General features: G+C 35.6%; 1 protein-coding gene across 1 annotated transcript in view; it reads right to left on the reverse strand.

Moving 5' to 3' along the window:
• The window catches only part of RELN (reelin), a 957,839-nt gene that overhangs the window by 296,715 nt on the left and 644,137 nt on the right, over positions 1–16,987 (reverse strand).

The raw sequence follows: 16,987 nt of genomic DNA on the forward strand, positions 1-16,987 counted from the left end.
CCAATGCTGGATCCCTAAACCTACAAAACCAAAACAAATGTCTATTCCATCTATCACACAAGAAACCTACACAGTGTGGGACAAAGCATTCCAACTCCTTTCTAGTAAACCCTGCCCCCTTACCCCACTCACAGAAAACGATGATTTCCCCCCTGGAGTAAGTACGTTGGGCCGCTTAATTCAGAAACCCCATAGAGCATTATTGACCTGCCATCTCAGCAATGAGCAGAGATGGTACACCAATGACAAATTAGAAACTGAGGGATTTAGCTTTCTAAATAACTGGTTTAGGTTATGCCAATGTCACTCATACATAATCAGTCACCCTGAGAGAAGAAACATGACAAGAACCCTTACACCCTTCAAAGCTTTATGCGCGAGTTCCAAACCAAAGTCGCACACACTGTCACTAATTTACTCTATATTACAGTCCAAAACTCTAGGCCACACACCATACTACGTTATGCGCTGGGAACAAGAACTCAATATAACAATCTCCCCCCAAGACATAAAATGAATGTTCACAAATATTAAAAAAACCTCGATCTCCAGTAGACTACTTGAAACAAATTTTAAGATATTACATAGATGGTATCTCACTCCGGTAAGATGCCAAAAACTATTTAAAAACACAAGCAACAAGTGCTGGAGATGTAATAAAGCTCCAGGTGCAATGTCACATATATGGTGGTAATGCACTGATATCATCCCATTCTGGACACAAGTCATTGAAGAGATTTCCAAAATAATAGGCCCTATAACACCCGATGATCCACTTACATGGTTATTCAACCTGACCCCTAAAAACGTAAACACCTGCCAATTCAAACTACTTCACATCCTAATTTATAGCGCAAAAGCTCTGATTGTAAGAAACTGGAAATCACCCTCTGTCCCTAACGTTTCACAATGGGTAGATCAATGTAATTCTATAGTACACTTAGAAGAATTCTAATTTTTGAAGCAAAAATGAAAAGATACTTACATGGAGCTTAAGATACTTTGGGAATCATATATTCAGAATAAATGGTGTAAAACCTAGGGGATTGGTTACATACTTTGTTGTTTATATAACCCAAACCATATGAGCATAGTAGAGCATAGAGAGTCAAATTTTCTTCTGTTCCTTACTTCTAAGGGTTTGCTGTAAACAAACGGAACTAAAATTAATCATTAATGAATATGTATTTGTTTTGTTTTTTGTTTTATTTTTTCTTGTTTTGTTTTTTTCTTTTTCTTTTGTTTTTGTTACTTTTACATATAATTTCTGCAACTGTTAAATTTGGTTCTTCTGATAAAAATGTATATCTTCTTGTTGTTATTCTGCGAATACTCTAATGTTTCAAATGAATGTTCCTTTCAAAAAAGAAAAATGTTCAATAAATATATTATAAAAAAAAAATATTTACATTATGGTTGCCATAGAAATAGGAATAATCACATGATTAATGAAAGTCAATCAAAATGTAATATACTTAGTGATTTGTGGCGCAGATATTATTATATTGTTATAGTTTATTTGATCCAGTATGGTGCGTCCAAGTGCTTTTTCTATTTGCGAAATAGTTATCCTCGTATATGGGATGAACAAATACTTTCCTCGGAGATTCGGAGGAGTTTGTGGAGTGCGACAGGAAAGTCGCGATCATATCATTTACGAAATGATGAGGAGAATGTACAGAGTCTCGGGTACTAAAACAACGTGACGACAATGTCTGCTCGTTTTAGTGACTTAAGACAACGGGAACCAGACTTTTATCAGTCCATAAGATCACTCATCAAGACTTGTAAGTGTCCGCTATGTATGGCCAATCAACATGAGTACCCCAGTCAGTTATAGGTCATCACCACCGCTCCCACTGTCTCTTCTATAGGATCCAGTAGGAGATGACTCAGGGAGTGAATAAGAATTCCCTGATGATATCCCCGGTAATTTTAAATTCTTACACAATGTTTGCAGTCTTTAACACTACAATGGTAGTTTAAAAACAGTTAATTAATGCTGCAGGATACTGTAATTAATTGTCTCATTTTTGTAAAAATGTTTATATGAGTTTTTCATCATGTTGTCATAACAGTCTACAACAATGATGAGGCCGATTTATCAAATGTCTGTCGGACCTGATCCTACAGTGCAGGGATCAGGTCTGACAGACATCGCTGAATGCGGATGTCTGGTGCTGGTGCAACGCCGCCCCCTGCAGACTCGTGGCCAATCGGCCACCAGCAAGGCGTTGTCAATCAACCCGATCGTACTAGATCGGGTTGAATTGTGGCGATTCCTGTCCGCCTCATCAGAGCAGGGCGGACAGGGTTATGGAGCAGCGGTCTTTAGATCACTGCTTCATAACTGCTGTTTCTGGTGAGTCTTCAGACACAGGCCCACAAACTCCATACAGAGCTTGATAAATGGGCCTCAATGTCTATAATATAGTCCTTGTCACATATTCCTTATCCTAACGATGATTTGTGTTTGTGCTTCATCTGTGACAGCTGACCGAGAGGAATCAGTTCCTAACGATCCTGCCACAGCCGTATCGCCAGCCATGGCTGAGGATGGGGTGGATGTCAGAGAATGTAAGAATATATCATATTTTGTTTTAAATCTTGTATCTTGATAATGAATTGGTAATACATATTTTATTTAGTTTTTTTTAGATATAGGTATAAATATGAATTAAATAAACTTCATTTTTGGAAAAATCTATTTGCACCATGTTTAATGCATGTAATATCGCTCCAACTTTGACGCAATACTTAAACTCCTAACTCCAACCCATTACCTAGTAAAGTTTTCAAAAACGTCTTATTGGTAAATGCATAATCACGTGATTAATGAAATCAGCCAATCTGAATGAAATATACATTTACTACTATCACTAACAAATCATATTGATCTATACTTGAGTCATGTATCACTCATCAGAACTTGTAAGTGCCATTTGTTACATTGTGTATTATACTTTGAAAGTATGTATATGTGACATTAGTATTAAAGTTAAACATTGATGATGACAATAGGACACACAGTGTATTATTTTAGACAATGATTTTAAAAATCAAATGATGTTTGATTCAATATAATCTTAAACTGATAGCTCAAAGGCATAGTCTACCTAACATTAAACTGTCATGAATCTGATACAGCAGAAATTAAAATCACCTCTTTACTGTCATGCTATTTTCAGTGTTCTTCTTCCTTATCTTGAATTTAATTTTCATTAAGAAATGTCATGTTATATGCCAGCCCATTTTACAACACCTGTGTACGGGTGGTGTTAAACTAGACTGCAATCAGAGAGAAAACTGGCCCAGCTCTTAAAATATCAATTGATTGCAAATAAATACATATGATATACTGATTACATGCTATATTCACAATTTTTCTTGCTCAGAATAATAATATATTCACACTATATGCATATAGTGGTATAAATAAACACAGAGATATGAAAGACAACATTGTTTAGAACAAAAAAAGGAATTTATGGACATGTAAATATGTTTGTAAAAGATTTCTGACATATGTTATTTATCAACAGTCTGATGCTCATCGCTCTGTACTTGGCGCACGTGTTTTTGGCAGACTTTTTAATAAATAAGGGCATTGTATGTGGATTTGCGGCAGCAATGTCTGGCAAGCGTATTGATTCCAGCGAATGCACCAAGATTGACGCTTTGATAAGTTGGCCCTAAGTGTATATGTATGTGTGTATATGTTTGTGTATATGTGTATGTATGTGTATATGTATGTGTCTATGTATGTTGTGTGTGTATGTGTGTATGTATGTGTGTGTATGTGTATGTATGTGTGTATGTATGTATGTATGTTTGTGTGTATGTGTGTGTGTATATATATATGTGTGTATGTTTGTGTATATGTGTATGTATGTATGTATGTGTGTGTGTACATGTGTGTATGTTTGTGTGTATGTGAATGTATGTATGTGTATGTTTGTGTGTATGTGTGTGTGTTTATGTATGTATGTGTGTGTTTGTGTATATGTGTATGTATGTGTGTGTTTTTGTGTATGTATGTGTGTGTATGTATGTGTATGTATGTTTGTGTGTATGTATATGCATGTGTGCGTGTGTATACTTCTGTGTATGTATGTGTGTATATTTGTGTGTATGTATATGTATGTGTATGTGTGTGTGTGTATGTATTTGTATGTGCGTGTGAATGTTAGTGTGTATGTATGTATGTGTGTGTATATATGTGTGTGTGTATGTTTGTCTGTGTGATTTACATGTGTGTATGTAAATGTATGTGCGGGTAAAATATAATTATCCTAATTATCCTAATATCTTACTATATATATATATATATATATATATATACATACATATATATAGAAGCAATGACTAGCTCATGCAGACCCTAGTAAGAAATCTATCTCTGTTATTTGTATATATATATATATATATATATATATATATATATATATATATATATATATATATATATACTACATATATATATATATATATATATATATATATATATATATTGTATATATCTTTAGATCTTTTTTCAGACTCATTTGTTCTTGGGGAATTAATTTTCAATCTATTAAACTTTCTCAAATTAACTCATCAGCTTTAATTAAAATATCATAATGAATACATAATTAATTATGCTTTGCTGATTTGATTTTCGGATTTAAATTATGACTCCCTTATAACGACAGGTGCTTTTCATTTTCATTTTATATGAAAGGCAGACCACTGAGAATTATACATATCATCTATATTTAATGATAAAAAAATAGTTTACTAAAAGTCATATTCTTTAATTATGTCAGCAGTCTCCACAAATAACTGTGTGGCTGTGAGCTTATAGTATTAAATGTCAGAAGGCTAGTCTAGGAATTTCATCATATTGATAGCAGATTTATGAATGAGCCCTGAGTGCTTTATAAAAGCGGGCACAAGCCGCTGCACAGATGTGTGAGATCTGTATGATGCATTATGCATGCTTCGCTCCTTTTCATTATGTGAAATATATGGATCTTTAGTGGAAAGCAGTGCATAATGAATTCCCTTAGTGTCCTAAGATAAAGGACATAAATCCCAAGTAGACTGATCAGTATATTTAATGCACACAACAAGAAACTTGAGCGACTGTAATGTGGAGTCAATATTGGGGACTCAACATAACTAAAAAACACATCTTTAGACCCGTTAAACAAAGAAGAGGTTACTGTGGCAAAAAGAGGGCTAGATTACAAGTGGTGCCCTATTTAGCGCATTCGCTTGTACGCAGACACTGCCAGAAGTAAGCTTCTAAGTTGGAAGTAAAATCTTTGTGCACAAACAAAAGCCAAGGCATGCTAACATGAGGACTTTGGCTATTGCGACACGATAACTTCTTCTCAACATAGACTTCAATGGAGTGCGCAAACTGAAAAAACAAATACAACGCTTGTGCACTAACCCTTGTGTACTAACCCTAGACCAACTGCGCTAACCTGAATGTAGTTATGAATATTTAACATTCCAATGTTCTTGTGTTCTTGACATATAAGAAATGTTCTATTTATTTTGAGATATATATATATGAAGTATTTTTTGTAAAAAATGTATATATATATATATATTTAAATTTAAATATATATATATATATATATATATATATATATATAGGTATATACAGATATATATAGGAGTCTCTATTTAAAAATACACAGAACATTTTCCCCTATGTGAAGAACATTGGAATGTAAAATATTTACAGTAAATACACCGTAAAAAATATTATTAAATATTAAAAAAAAAATGTTTTCTTGTTTTCAGGTATTTGAGTGGAACGGGCTTCAAAGTTTTCATACATATGTATGTATATATATGTATATACATGTGTATATACAGGGAGTGCAGAATTATTAGGCAAGTTGTATTTTTGAGGATTCATTTTATTATTGAACAACAACCATGTTCTCAATGAACCCAAAAAACTTATTAATATTAAAGCTGAATAGTTTTGGAAGTAGTTTTTAGTTTGTTTTTAGTTATAGCTATTTTAGGGGGATATCTGTGTGTGCAGGTGACTATTACTGTGCATAATTATTAGGCAACTTAACAAAAAACAAATATATACCCATTTCAATTATTTATTTTTACCAGTGAAACCAATATAACATCTCAACATTCACAAATATACATTTCTGACATTCAAAAACAAAACAAAAACAAATCAGTGACCAATATAGCCACCTTTCTTTGCAAGGACACTCAAAAGCCTGCCATCCATGGATTCTGTCAGTGTTTTGATCTGTTCACCATCAACATTGCGTGCAGCAGCAACCACAGCCTCCCAGACACTGTTCAGAGAGGTGTACTGTTTTCCCTCCTTGTAAATCTCACATTTGATGATGGACCACAGGTTCTCAATGGGGTTCAGATCAGGTGAACAAGGAGGCCATGTCATTAGATTTTCTTCTTTTATACCCTTTTTTCCAGCCATGCTGTGGAGTACTTATATGCATTGTCCTGCATGAAAATCATGTTTTTCTTGAAGGATGCAGACTTCTTCCTGTACCACTGCTTGAAGAAGGTGTCTTCCAGAAACTGGCAGTAGGACTGGGAGTTGAGCTTGACTCCATCCTCAACCCGAAAAGGCCCCACAAGCTCATCTTTGATGATACCAGCCCAAACCAGTACTCCACCTCCACCTTGCTGGCGTCTGAGTCGGACTGGAGCTCTCTGCCCTTTACCAATCCAGCCAAGGGCCCATCCATCTGGCCCATCAAGACTCACTCTCATTTCATCAGTCCATAAAACCTTAGAAAAATCAGTCTTGAGATATTTCTTGGCCCAGTCTTGACGTTTCAGCTTGTGTGTCTTGTTCAGTGGTGGTCGTCTTTCAGCCTTTTTTACCTTGGCCATGTCTCTGAGTATTGCACACCTTGTGCTTTTGGGCACTCCAGTGATGTTGCAGCTCTGAAATATGGCCAAACTGGTGGCAAGTGGCATCTTGGCAGCTGCACGCTTGACTTTTCTCAGTTCATGGGCAGTTATTTTGCGCCTTGGTTTTTCCACACGCTTCTTGTGACCCTGTTGACTATTTTGAATGAAACACTTGATTGTTCGATGATCACGCTTCAGAAGCTTTGCAATTTTAAGAGTGCTGCATCCCTCTGCAAGATATCTCACTATTTTTGACTTTTCTGAGCCTGTCAAGTCCTTCTTTTGACCCATTTTGCCAAAGGAAAGGAAGTTGCCTAATAATTATGCACACCTGATATAGGGTGTTGATGTCATTAGACCACACCCCTTCTCATTACAGAGATGCACATCACCTAATATGCTTAATTGGTAGTAGGCTTTCGAGCCTATACAGCTTGGAGTAAGACAACATGCATAAAGAGGATGATGTGGTCAAAATACTCATTTGCCTAATAATTCTGCACTCCCTGTATGTGTGTGTAAATATATATACAGTATATATATATATATATATATATATATACACACAAACATAAAAACATAAATACACATGCATGCATATATACATAAATACACACAAAATTAGACATGTATATGTATATATATATATATATATATATATATATATATATATATATATACACACACTTTTTTGCCCTCTCCAATTTTAGTTTGCGCTTGTGCAGTGGCATTTACTTTCAACTTGTAATATGAGCGCAAGTTAAAGGGACACTGAACCCAACATTTTTCTTTCCTGATTCAGATAGAGCATGCAATTTTAAGCAACTTTCTAATTTACTCCTATTACAAATGTTCTTCATTTTCTTGGTATCTTTATTTGAAAAGAAAGAATGTAAGTTTAGATGGAGACATAATCAATTTCTGGAAAAAATATGATTTATGGAGTCCTCATAGTTGTTCAAAATGCACATTTACTTATCTAATTATCCCCTAATAGTTGTAATTATTGGTTATAAGATGTATAGATATTTTAAAATAAGCAACATGTGGCTATGATGATAAATATTTAGATATATTTTCCAATATATACAAGAATTTGTGGATTGAGTATTGGGTGAGATATAACAAATGTAAAAGCTGAATACAACTAACATGCCAAATACACAATTTGAACCTAGCTTCTCTATTGTATACGTAACAATTAATCAGCCAAGTCTGTTTGAAATAGTTAACTAAGCCACAGTGTTTTTTTAATTAAGAGTAATTGCAGTGACTATATATGAAGTGTAAGGTCACTGATTGGGCATCTACGATTAAGGCATACTAGCCGAAACGCGTCAGGTGCATGGCTGACAACACTGCCGGTGTGCAGTTTTAACTTCTGTACAAGTTGTTCCTATGAAGGTTGAATAAAGGTTTCTTTTACCTTAAACTGAGGCTCGCTGGCTTTTCTTCAAGTTCTGGATATGTATATACATGTGTATATATGTGTGTGTAAATATATATATATATAAACCTTTACTACCAGGAAACAGAGAGAAACACCAAGAGGACACAATAGTGCCCCCTCCATAAAGTCAGCGTATTCAGCACTCCAAGAAAATGTATAAAATAATTTAGTCAATGACACGTTAGAAAAGGTTTGTGAATTATTTAATTTATTAAGGACAGGTGTTCTCAGCTTCAGTGCGAATCAGACAACGACTGGGCCCCCTAAGCGAAGACCACACACACAATGAGTATCAATAAAATTTATTTTATGTGCAAATAAATAGATACATTCTTATAAATTTGCAATTTGTAAACTGGGTACATAGAAAAAGCTGGCCAGCTCACTAAAAGTTAACTTGATGCAGACTATAGCCTTTTATAAAACTAAAGTGGTTATTTAGCAACACCCCTACCAGCGGGTAGCCCTGTATGCTCACAGGAATCTGCTACCATGGATAACAATGGGGATCCATGCAGAATAACTCACCACACAGTAATAGATAAATGGCAACACCTCTCTCAGAGGATAACCCAATAAAAATTGGAAACTGTTATCTTGAGAATCACCTGAGGATCTATGCCAATAACTATAATATACTGTACTGTAAGGCAATATAACAAGTAATTACATACTTAACAATTTACATTCTAGATACAATAAACAACTCCCCAACCAGAGGGTAGCACCAATATTTCAAAAAGGTACCTGCTACCATGGTAATATTTGGGGATCTATGTTTATGTGATACTAGATGCGTAATCACAGCCGTATTAAGAACCACATATTTATAGCAAACAAGATAAATCTTATGCAATATATTGTTAAAAGGCACATCTGTTCCACTCCGGCATTGATTCAAGCTGCAGTGTGTAATGTTCATTACATTTCATTATCCCCAGAAAGTACATTCCATTTTTAGGTTATTTAGACTCGTAAGTCCGTAAATACGTTACAATAACTTATGGCATCAGGAATCCTCCTCCTTTAAGTTCTTTTTAGGATGGTTTAATCCGGAGACGGTGCCTGCTTCCTTCTGTGGCTACGAGGCTGTGTTTGCAGCGTGCATCAAGTAAAACTCAGGACCCGGTTCTCAGCTGTGAGAATTGACGTCACGTGCCAATGGCCTTTTCACCCCCTACGTGACCAAACGTCATTGGGGATTCCTCAGGGCGTATACTCAGGGCGTACAGTATACACCCCTAATCCGCCATTTACCCACAATGCAATAAACCTAATAAAACTATAAACCCCTAATCCGCCAAACCCACACAATGCAATAATCCTAATAAATCTATTAACCCCTAATCCGCCAAACCCCAACAACGCAAATAACTAATTAAATTACTAAGCCCCCTAACCTAACACCCCCTAAATTAACCCCAATTACCTAAATTTTAAAATACTAAGTTACAATTAAAATAAAAAGCTAACATTACTTAAAAAAAAATTAAACTAATCTAAGATTGCAAAAAATAAAAAAGTTTAACATTACATAAAATAATAAACCAAATTATCAAAAATAAAAAAAATTAAACCTAATCCCTATGAAAATAAAAAAGCCCCCCCAAAATAAAAACACCCCCCAAAAAACTACCAATAGCCCTTAAAAGGGCTTTTTGTAGGGCATTGCCCTAAGTTAAACAGCTCTTTTACCTTAAAAAACACTAAGGCCTAGATTTGGAGTTTGGCGGTAGCCGTGAAAACCAGCGTTAGAGGCTCCTAACGCTGGTTTTAGGCTACCGCCGGTATTTGGAGTCATTCAAAAAAGGGTCTAACGCTCACTTTTCAGCCGCGACTTTTCCATACCACAGATCCCCTTACGTCAATTGCGTATCCTATCTTTTCAATGGGATCTTTCTAACTCCAGTATTTAGAGTTGTGTCTGAAGTGAGCGTTAGAATTCTAACGACAAAACTCCAGCCGCAGAAAAAAGTCAGTAGTTAAGAGCTTTCTGGGCTAACGCCGGTTCATAAAGCTCTTAACTACTGTACTCTAAAGTACACTAACACCCATAAACTACCTATGTACCCCTAAACCGAGGCCCCCCCCACATCGCCGACACTCGAATACATTTTTTTAACCCCTAATCTGCCGACCGCCACCTACGTTATACTTATGTACCCCTAATCTGCTGCCCCTAACACCGCCGACCCCTATATTATATTTATTAACCCCTAACCTGCCCCCCACAACGTTGCAGCCAGCTACCTACAATAATTAACCCCTAATCTGCCGACCGCAAAGAGCCGCCACCTACATTATAGCTATGTACCCCTAATCTGCTGCCCCTAACACTGCCGACCCCTATATTATATTTATTAACCCCTAATCTGCCCCCCTCAACGTCGCCTCCACCTGCCTACACTTATTAACCCCTAATCTGCCGAGCGGACCGCACCGCTACTATAATAAAGTTATTAACCCCTAATCCGCCTAACTAACCCTATAATAAATAGTATTAACCCCTAATCTGCCCTCCCTAACATCGCCGACACCTAACTTCAATTATTAACCCCTAATCTGCCGACTGGAGCTCACCGCTATTCTAATAAATTTATTAACCCCTAAAGCTAAGTCTAACCCTAACACTAACAACCCCTAAGTTAAATATAATTTTAATCTAACGAAATTAATTAACTCTTATTAAATAAATTATTCCTATTTAAAGCTAAATACTTACCTGTAAAATAAATCCTAATATAGCTACAATATAAATTATAATTATATTATAGCTATTTTAGGATTAATATTTATTTTACAGGTAACTTTGTATTTATTTTAACCAGGTACAATAGCTATTAAATAGTTAAGAACTATTTAATAGCTAAAATAGTTAAAATAATTACAAATTTACCTGTAAAATAAATCCTAACCTAAGTTAAAATTAAACCTAACACTACACTATCAATAAATTAATTAAATAAAATACCTATAATTATCTACAATTAAACCTAACACTACACTATCAATAAATAAATTAAATACAATTCCTACAAATAAATACAATGAAATAAACTAAATAAAGTACAAAAAATAAAAAAGAACTAAGTTACAAAAAATAAAAAAATATTTACAAACATTAGAAATATATTACAACAATCGGATTGAACTTGAATCTGATTGGCTGATTCCATCAGCCAATCAGAATATTCCTACCTTAATTCCGATTGGCTGATAGAATCCTATCAGCCAATCGGAATTCGAGGGACGCCATCTTGGATGACGTCATTTAAAGGAACCGTCATTCGTAGTTCAGTCGTCAGCCAGGATGGATGTTCCGCGTCGGAGGTCTTCAGGATGCTGCCGCTCCGCTTCAGATGGATGACGATAGAAGATGCCTCTTGGATGAAGACTTCAATCGGATGGAAGACCTCTTCTGCCCCGCTTGGATGAAGACTTCTACCGGATGGAGGACCTCTTCTTGCTCCGCTTGGATGAAGAATTTGGCTCGGCTGGGTGAAGACGACTCAAGGTAGGGAGATCTTCAGGGGCTTAGTGTTAGGTTTATTTAAGGGGGGTTTGGGTTAGATTAGGGGTATGTGGGTGGTGGGTTGTAATGTTGGGGGGGGGGTATTGTATGTTTTTTTTTACAGGCAAAAGAGCTGAACTTCTTGGGGCATGCCCCGCAAAGGGCCCTGTTCAGGGCTGGTAAGGTAAAAGAGCTTTGAACTTTAGTAATTTAGAATAGGGTAGGGCATTTTTTTATTTTGGGGGGCTTTGTTATTTTATTAGGGGGCTTAGAGTAGGTGTAATTAGTTTAAAATTGTTGTAATATATTTCTAATGTTTGGAAATATTTTTTTATTTTTTGTAACTTAGTTCTTTTTTATTTTTTGTACTTTAGTTAGTTTATTTCATTGTATTTATTTGTAGGAATTGTATTTAATTTATTTATTGATAGTGTAGTGTTAGGTTTAATTGTAGATAATTATAGGTATTTTATTTAATTAATTTATTGATAGTGTAGTGTTAGGTTTAATTTTAACTTAGGTTAGGATTTATTTTACAGGTAAATTAGTAATTATTTTAACTATTTTAGCTATTAAATAGTTCTTAACTATTTAATAGCTATTGTACCTGGTTAAAATAAATACAAAGTTACCTGTAAAATAAATATAAATCCTAAAATAGCTATAATATAATTATAATTTATATTGTAGCTATATTAGGATTTATTTTACAGGTAAGTATTTAGCTTTAAATAGGAATAATTTATTTAATAAGAGTTAATTTATTTTGTTAGATTTAAATTATATTTAACTTAGGGGGGTGTTAGTGTTAGGGTTAGACTTAGCTTTAGGGGTTAATACATTTATTAGAATAGCGGTGAGCTCCAGTCGGCAGATTAGGGGTTAATAATTGAAGTTAGGTGTCGGCGATGTTAGGGAGGGCAGATTAGGGGTTAATACTATTTATTATAGGGTTAGTGAGGCGGATTAGGGGTTAATAACTTTATAATAATAGCGGTGCGGTCCGCTCGGCAGATTAGGGGTTAATAAGTGTAGGCAGGTGGAGGCGACGTTGTGGGGGGCAGATTAGGGGTTAATAAATATAATATAGGGGTCGGCGGTGTTAGGTGCAGCAGATTAGGGGTACATAGGGATAATGTAAGTAGCGACGGTTTACGGAATGGCAGATTAGGGGTTAATAATAATACGCAGGGGTCAGTGATAGCGGGGGTGGCAGAATAGGGGTTAATAAGTGTAAGGTTAGGGGTGTTTAGACTCGGGGTACATGTTAGTGTTAGGTGCAGACGTAGGAAGTGTTTCCCCATAGGAAACAATGGGGCTGTGTTAGGAGCTGAACGCGGCTTTTTTGCAGGTGTTAGGTTTTTTTTCAGCTCAAACAGCCCCATTCTTTCCTATGGGGGAATCGTGCACGAGCATGTTTTTGAGGCTGGCCGCGTCCGTAAGCAACTCTGGTATCGAGAGTTGAAGTTGCGTTAAATATGCTCTACGCTCCTTTTTTGGAGCCTAACGCAGCCATTCTGTGGACTCTCAATACCAGAGTTATTTTAAAGGTGCGGCCAGAAAAAAGCCAGCGTTAGGTACGCGGGACGTTACCGAGAAAACTCTAAATCTAGCCGTAAGTCCCCCACTAACAGTAAAACCCCTCACCCCCCTATAAGGGGGTGTTTTTATTTTGGGGGGGCTTTTTATTTTCATAGGGATTAGGCTTCATTTTTTTTTATTTTTGATAATTTGGTTTATTATTTTATATAATCTTAGACTTTTATTTTTTGTAATCTTAGATTAGTTTAATCTTAGGTTTTTTTTATTTTTAAGTAATGTTAGCTTTTTTTATTTTAATTGTAACAGTATTTTTTAATTTAGGTAATTAGGGTTAATTTAGGGGGCGTTAGGTTAGGGGGTTTAGTAATTGAATTAGTTATTTGCATTGTAGGGGTTTGGCGGATTAGGGGTTAATAGTTTTAATAGGATTATTGCGTTGTGTGGGTTTGGCGGTTTAGGGGTTAATAGTTTTATAAGGTTTGTTGCGGTGTGTTAATGGCAGATTAGGGGTTAATAGTTTTAATAGGTACTTTGCTATGTGGGTTAATGGCAGATTAGAGGTTAATAGTTTTAATAGGGACTTTGCGATGTGGGTGATTGGCGGATTTAGGGGTTAAGACTTTTATTAGGTAGATCGTGATGTGTGTGCATGGCGGATAAGGGGTTAATAGTTTAATTAGGCATATTGCGTTGTGGGGGGTTGTCGGTTTAAGGGTTAATACTTTTATTATTCGTCCCGATGTGGGTTTGATGGCGGATATAGGGGTTTTACGTGTGGAGTTTATTTTTGGGAGGCGTGCTAGACTTTTACGGAGATTTGATATTTTTTTTATTTTCTTAGGCGCCGGCAGTTTCTATAGTGCCGTAAGTCACTGGCGAATCCAGAAATTTGTATTTACGCTTATTTCTGGACATCGCTAATTTATCCGACTTACAGCACTTTATGAACTGCCGGCGGGGTTTATGTGATACTCCGATGTGCGAGGTGAAATTACGGACGGCACGGGTTTCAGCAGATGCTCTGAAGCTTGCGCCGCATATGTAATATCGCCCTCTATGTTTAACAGTTTAGTGACCAGACAGAGCTGCAATGCATTGTATCATAATGTTTTGCAGCCCCCTCTAGTACTCAAAGTAGCAATCTCATGAAAAAATGAAATACTCTTATTTGTTACAAATGTGCTTTTTATTATCTTCTGCCCTTTGCTAACTATAGGGCTGATTCCAATCCTGTAGAACACTGGTTTTCAAACCTGTCCCCAGGCCTCTCTAACAGGCCAGATTTTGAGGATACATCAACTGGAGCACAGGTGAAATAATCACCTGAGAAGTAAACACGGTTATTTTACCTGCTCTCACCCTAGGTAATCTTGAACATCTGGCCTGTTGGGGGCCTGAGGACAGGTTATAAAACTAGTGCTGTAGAAAAATGTTTTTCTACAGGAAATCCCCATTATAGTCTATGGGGATTTTGGTAGATAAATCAGTTGATATGTTTCATTGGAATCAACCCCTATGTTATTAATCCCCTGAAAATAATAGTGAAATACCTAAGTAAAGCCCTGATTGGCTGCTCCTGATCAGGGCATTGCCAAGAAGCATATGCATGTAGCCACCTAATCATTAGCTGCATCCTGCTCAGAATAGGCCTATTAATATGTGTATATCATCTCCCCTACTATACTGTTACAGTTAGAGTCAGATATAAAGTAACTCCTGCATTAATCAAGCGGTTACCGTGCAGCATGTTGTAGGGTCAAGGTTCTGAAACTAGAAGGACACAATCTAGTCTCTTTGGGGAAGTGGAAAAAACACACTGGAAAATAAATAACGAAAGCAAAATGCATACTTTTTATTATGCATGATTAAAGGGACACTAAACCCAAATTATTTCTTTAATGATTCAGATAGAGCGTGCAATTTTAAGCAACTTTCTAATTTACTCCTATTATCAATTCTTTACTTAAAAAGCAGGAATTTAAAGCTGAGGAGCCAACCCATTTTAGGTTCAGCACCCTGGATAGTGCTTGCTTATTTGTGGCTACAATTAGCAAACCAATAACCAAGCATAAACAAGGTTTTCAACCAAAAATGGGCCAGCTCTTAAAGGGACACTGAACCCAATTTTTTTCTTTCGTGATTCAGATAGAGCATGACATTTTTAGCAACTTTCTAATTTACTCCTATTATCAAATTTTCTTCATTCTCTTGGTATCTTTATTTGAAATGCAAGAATGTAAGTTTAGATGCCGGCCCATTTTTAGTTAACAACCTGGGTTGTTCTTGCTGATTAGTGGATACATTCATCCACCAATAAAAAAGTGCTGTCCATAGTACTGAACCAAAAAAAGTTTAGATGCCTTCTTTTTCAAATAAAGGTAGTAAGACATCGAAAAAAAAATTGATAATAGGAGTAAATTAAAAAGTTGCTTACAATTGCATTCTCTATCTGAATCACAAAAAAAATTGGGTTCAGGGTCCCTTTAAGCTTTACATTCCTGCTTTTTAAATAAATATAGCAAGAGAATGAAGATGCTCTATCTGAATCATTAAACAATGGGTTTAGTATCCCTTTAAACACTTTGGGTTAGAACAAGTGGCACGCTAACTGAAGCGATATGGGTTATTTCTTGGTACGCAATGAAAATAGCACACATATTACAAGTTGAAAGTTAACGCTTTGCTTGAGTGCAATCAAATTTAACATGCGTTAGGTTAGAACGACTTCAGAGCTCTCGTTAACTATTATGCGAGACAGAAAAGTTGCACAAAATACATCAAAAATACATTGTACAGTACAGTTACACTCATTAACGCTGTCTAATATTTTTTTTTAATATTGCATTAAAAAGTTATAAGGGCTCAAAGATATGAGGTTACAGGTGTTAGAAGAAAAAAAAGAGCGGCAAAGGGCTTTAACATAGAGGTATACATATATATATATAAAACCACACTGTAACCACCCACTGGACTTGTGTCAAAAAGTAGAGAACATTTTTTATTAATAAAAAATTGTTTCTACTGTTTGACACAAGTCCAGTGAGTGCATACAGTGTGGTTCTATTTGAAGATATAGAGAGCACCCTGGCAGTTGAAGCTAGTCTGAGTGAGAGTGCACCTTTGTGGGGAATCTATATATATGTATTTACAGACATATATGAACATATAAACACAAATACATATGTATACATATATATATATATATATATATATATATATATATATATATATATATATATATACACTGTATATGTGCATTGGAGCCCTTTGCAGTCAAGTAGCTGAAAACATGAAAAATCATATTATTTATGCAATATTCATATTTAATAAAAGTTTAACTGTGTATGTACTGTAAATATTTCACATTACAATGTTTATCACATAGGGGTATATGTTCTAAGTATTTTTAAATAGATATTACAATATATATCTGTAAATATCTATACCTATATTTACCCAAAAACGTTTCAGGTTTTCGCTTGTGGGTTAACGTTTTACTTTCAACTCATAATATGAGCGCAACCTGCAGCATGCAAAAAAACCTCCATCTAGTGAAGTTAATGTTCGAGCGAGAG

The sequence above is a fragment of the Bombina bombina genome, chromosome 6, assembly GCF_027579735.1.
Source record: "Bombina bombina isolate aBomBom1 chromosome 6, aBomBom1.pri, whole genome shotgun sequence".
In the NCBI taxonomy this organism is placed as follows: domain Eukaryota; kingdom Metazoa; phylum Chordata; class Amphibia; order Anura; family Bombinatoridae; genus Bombina; species Bombina bombina.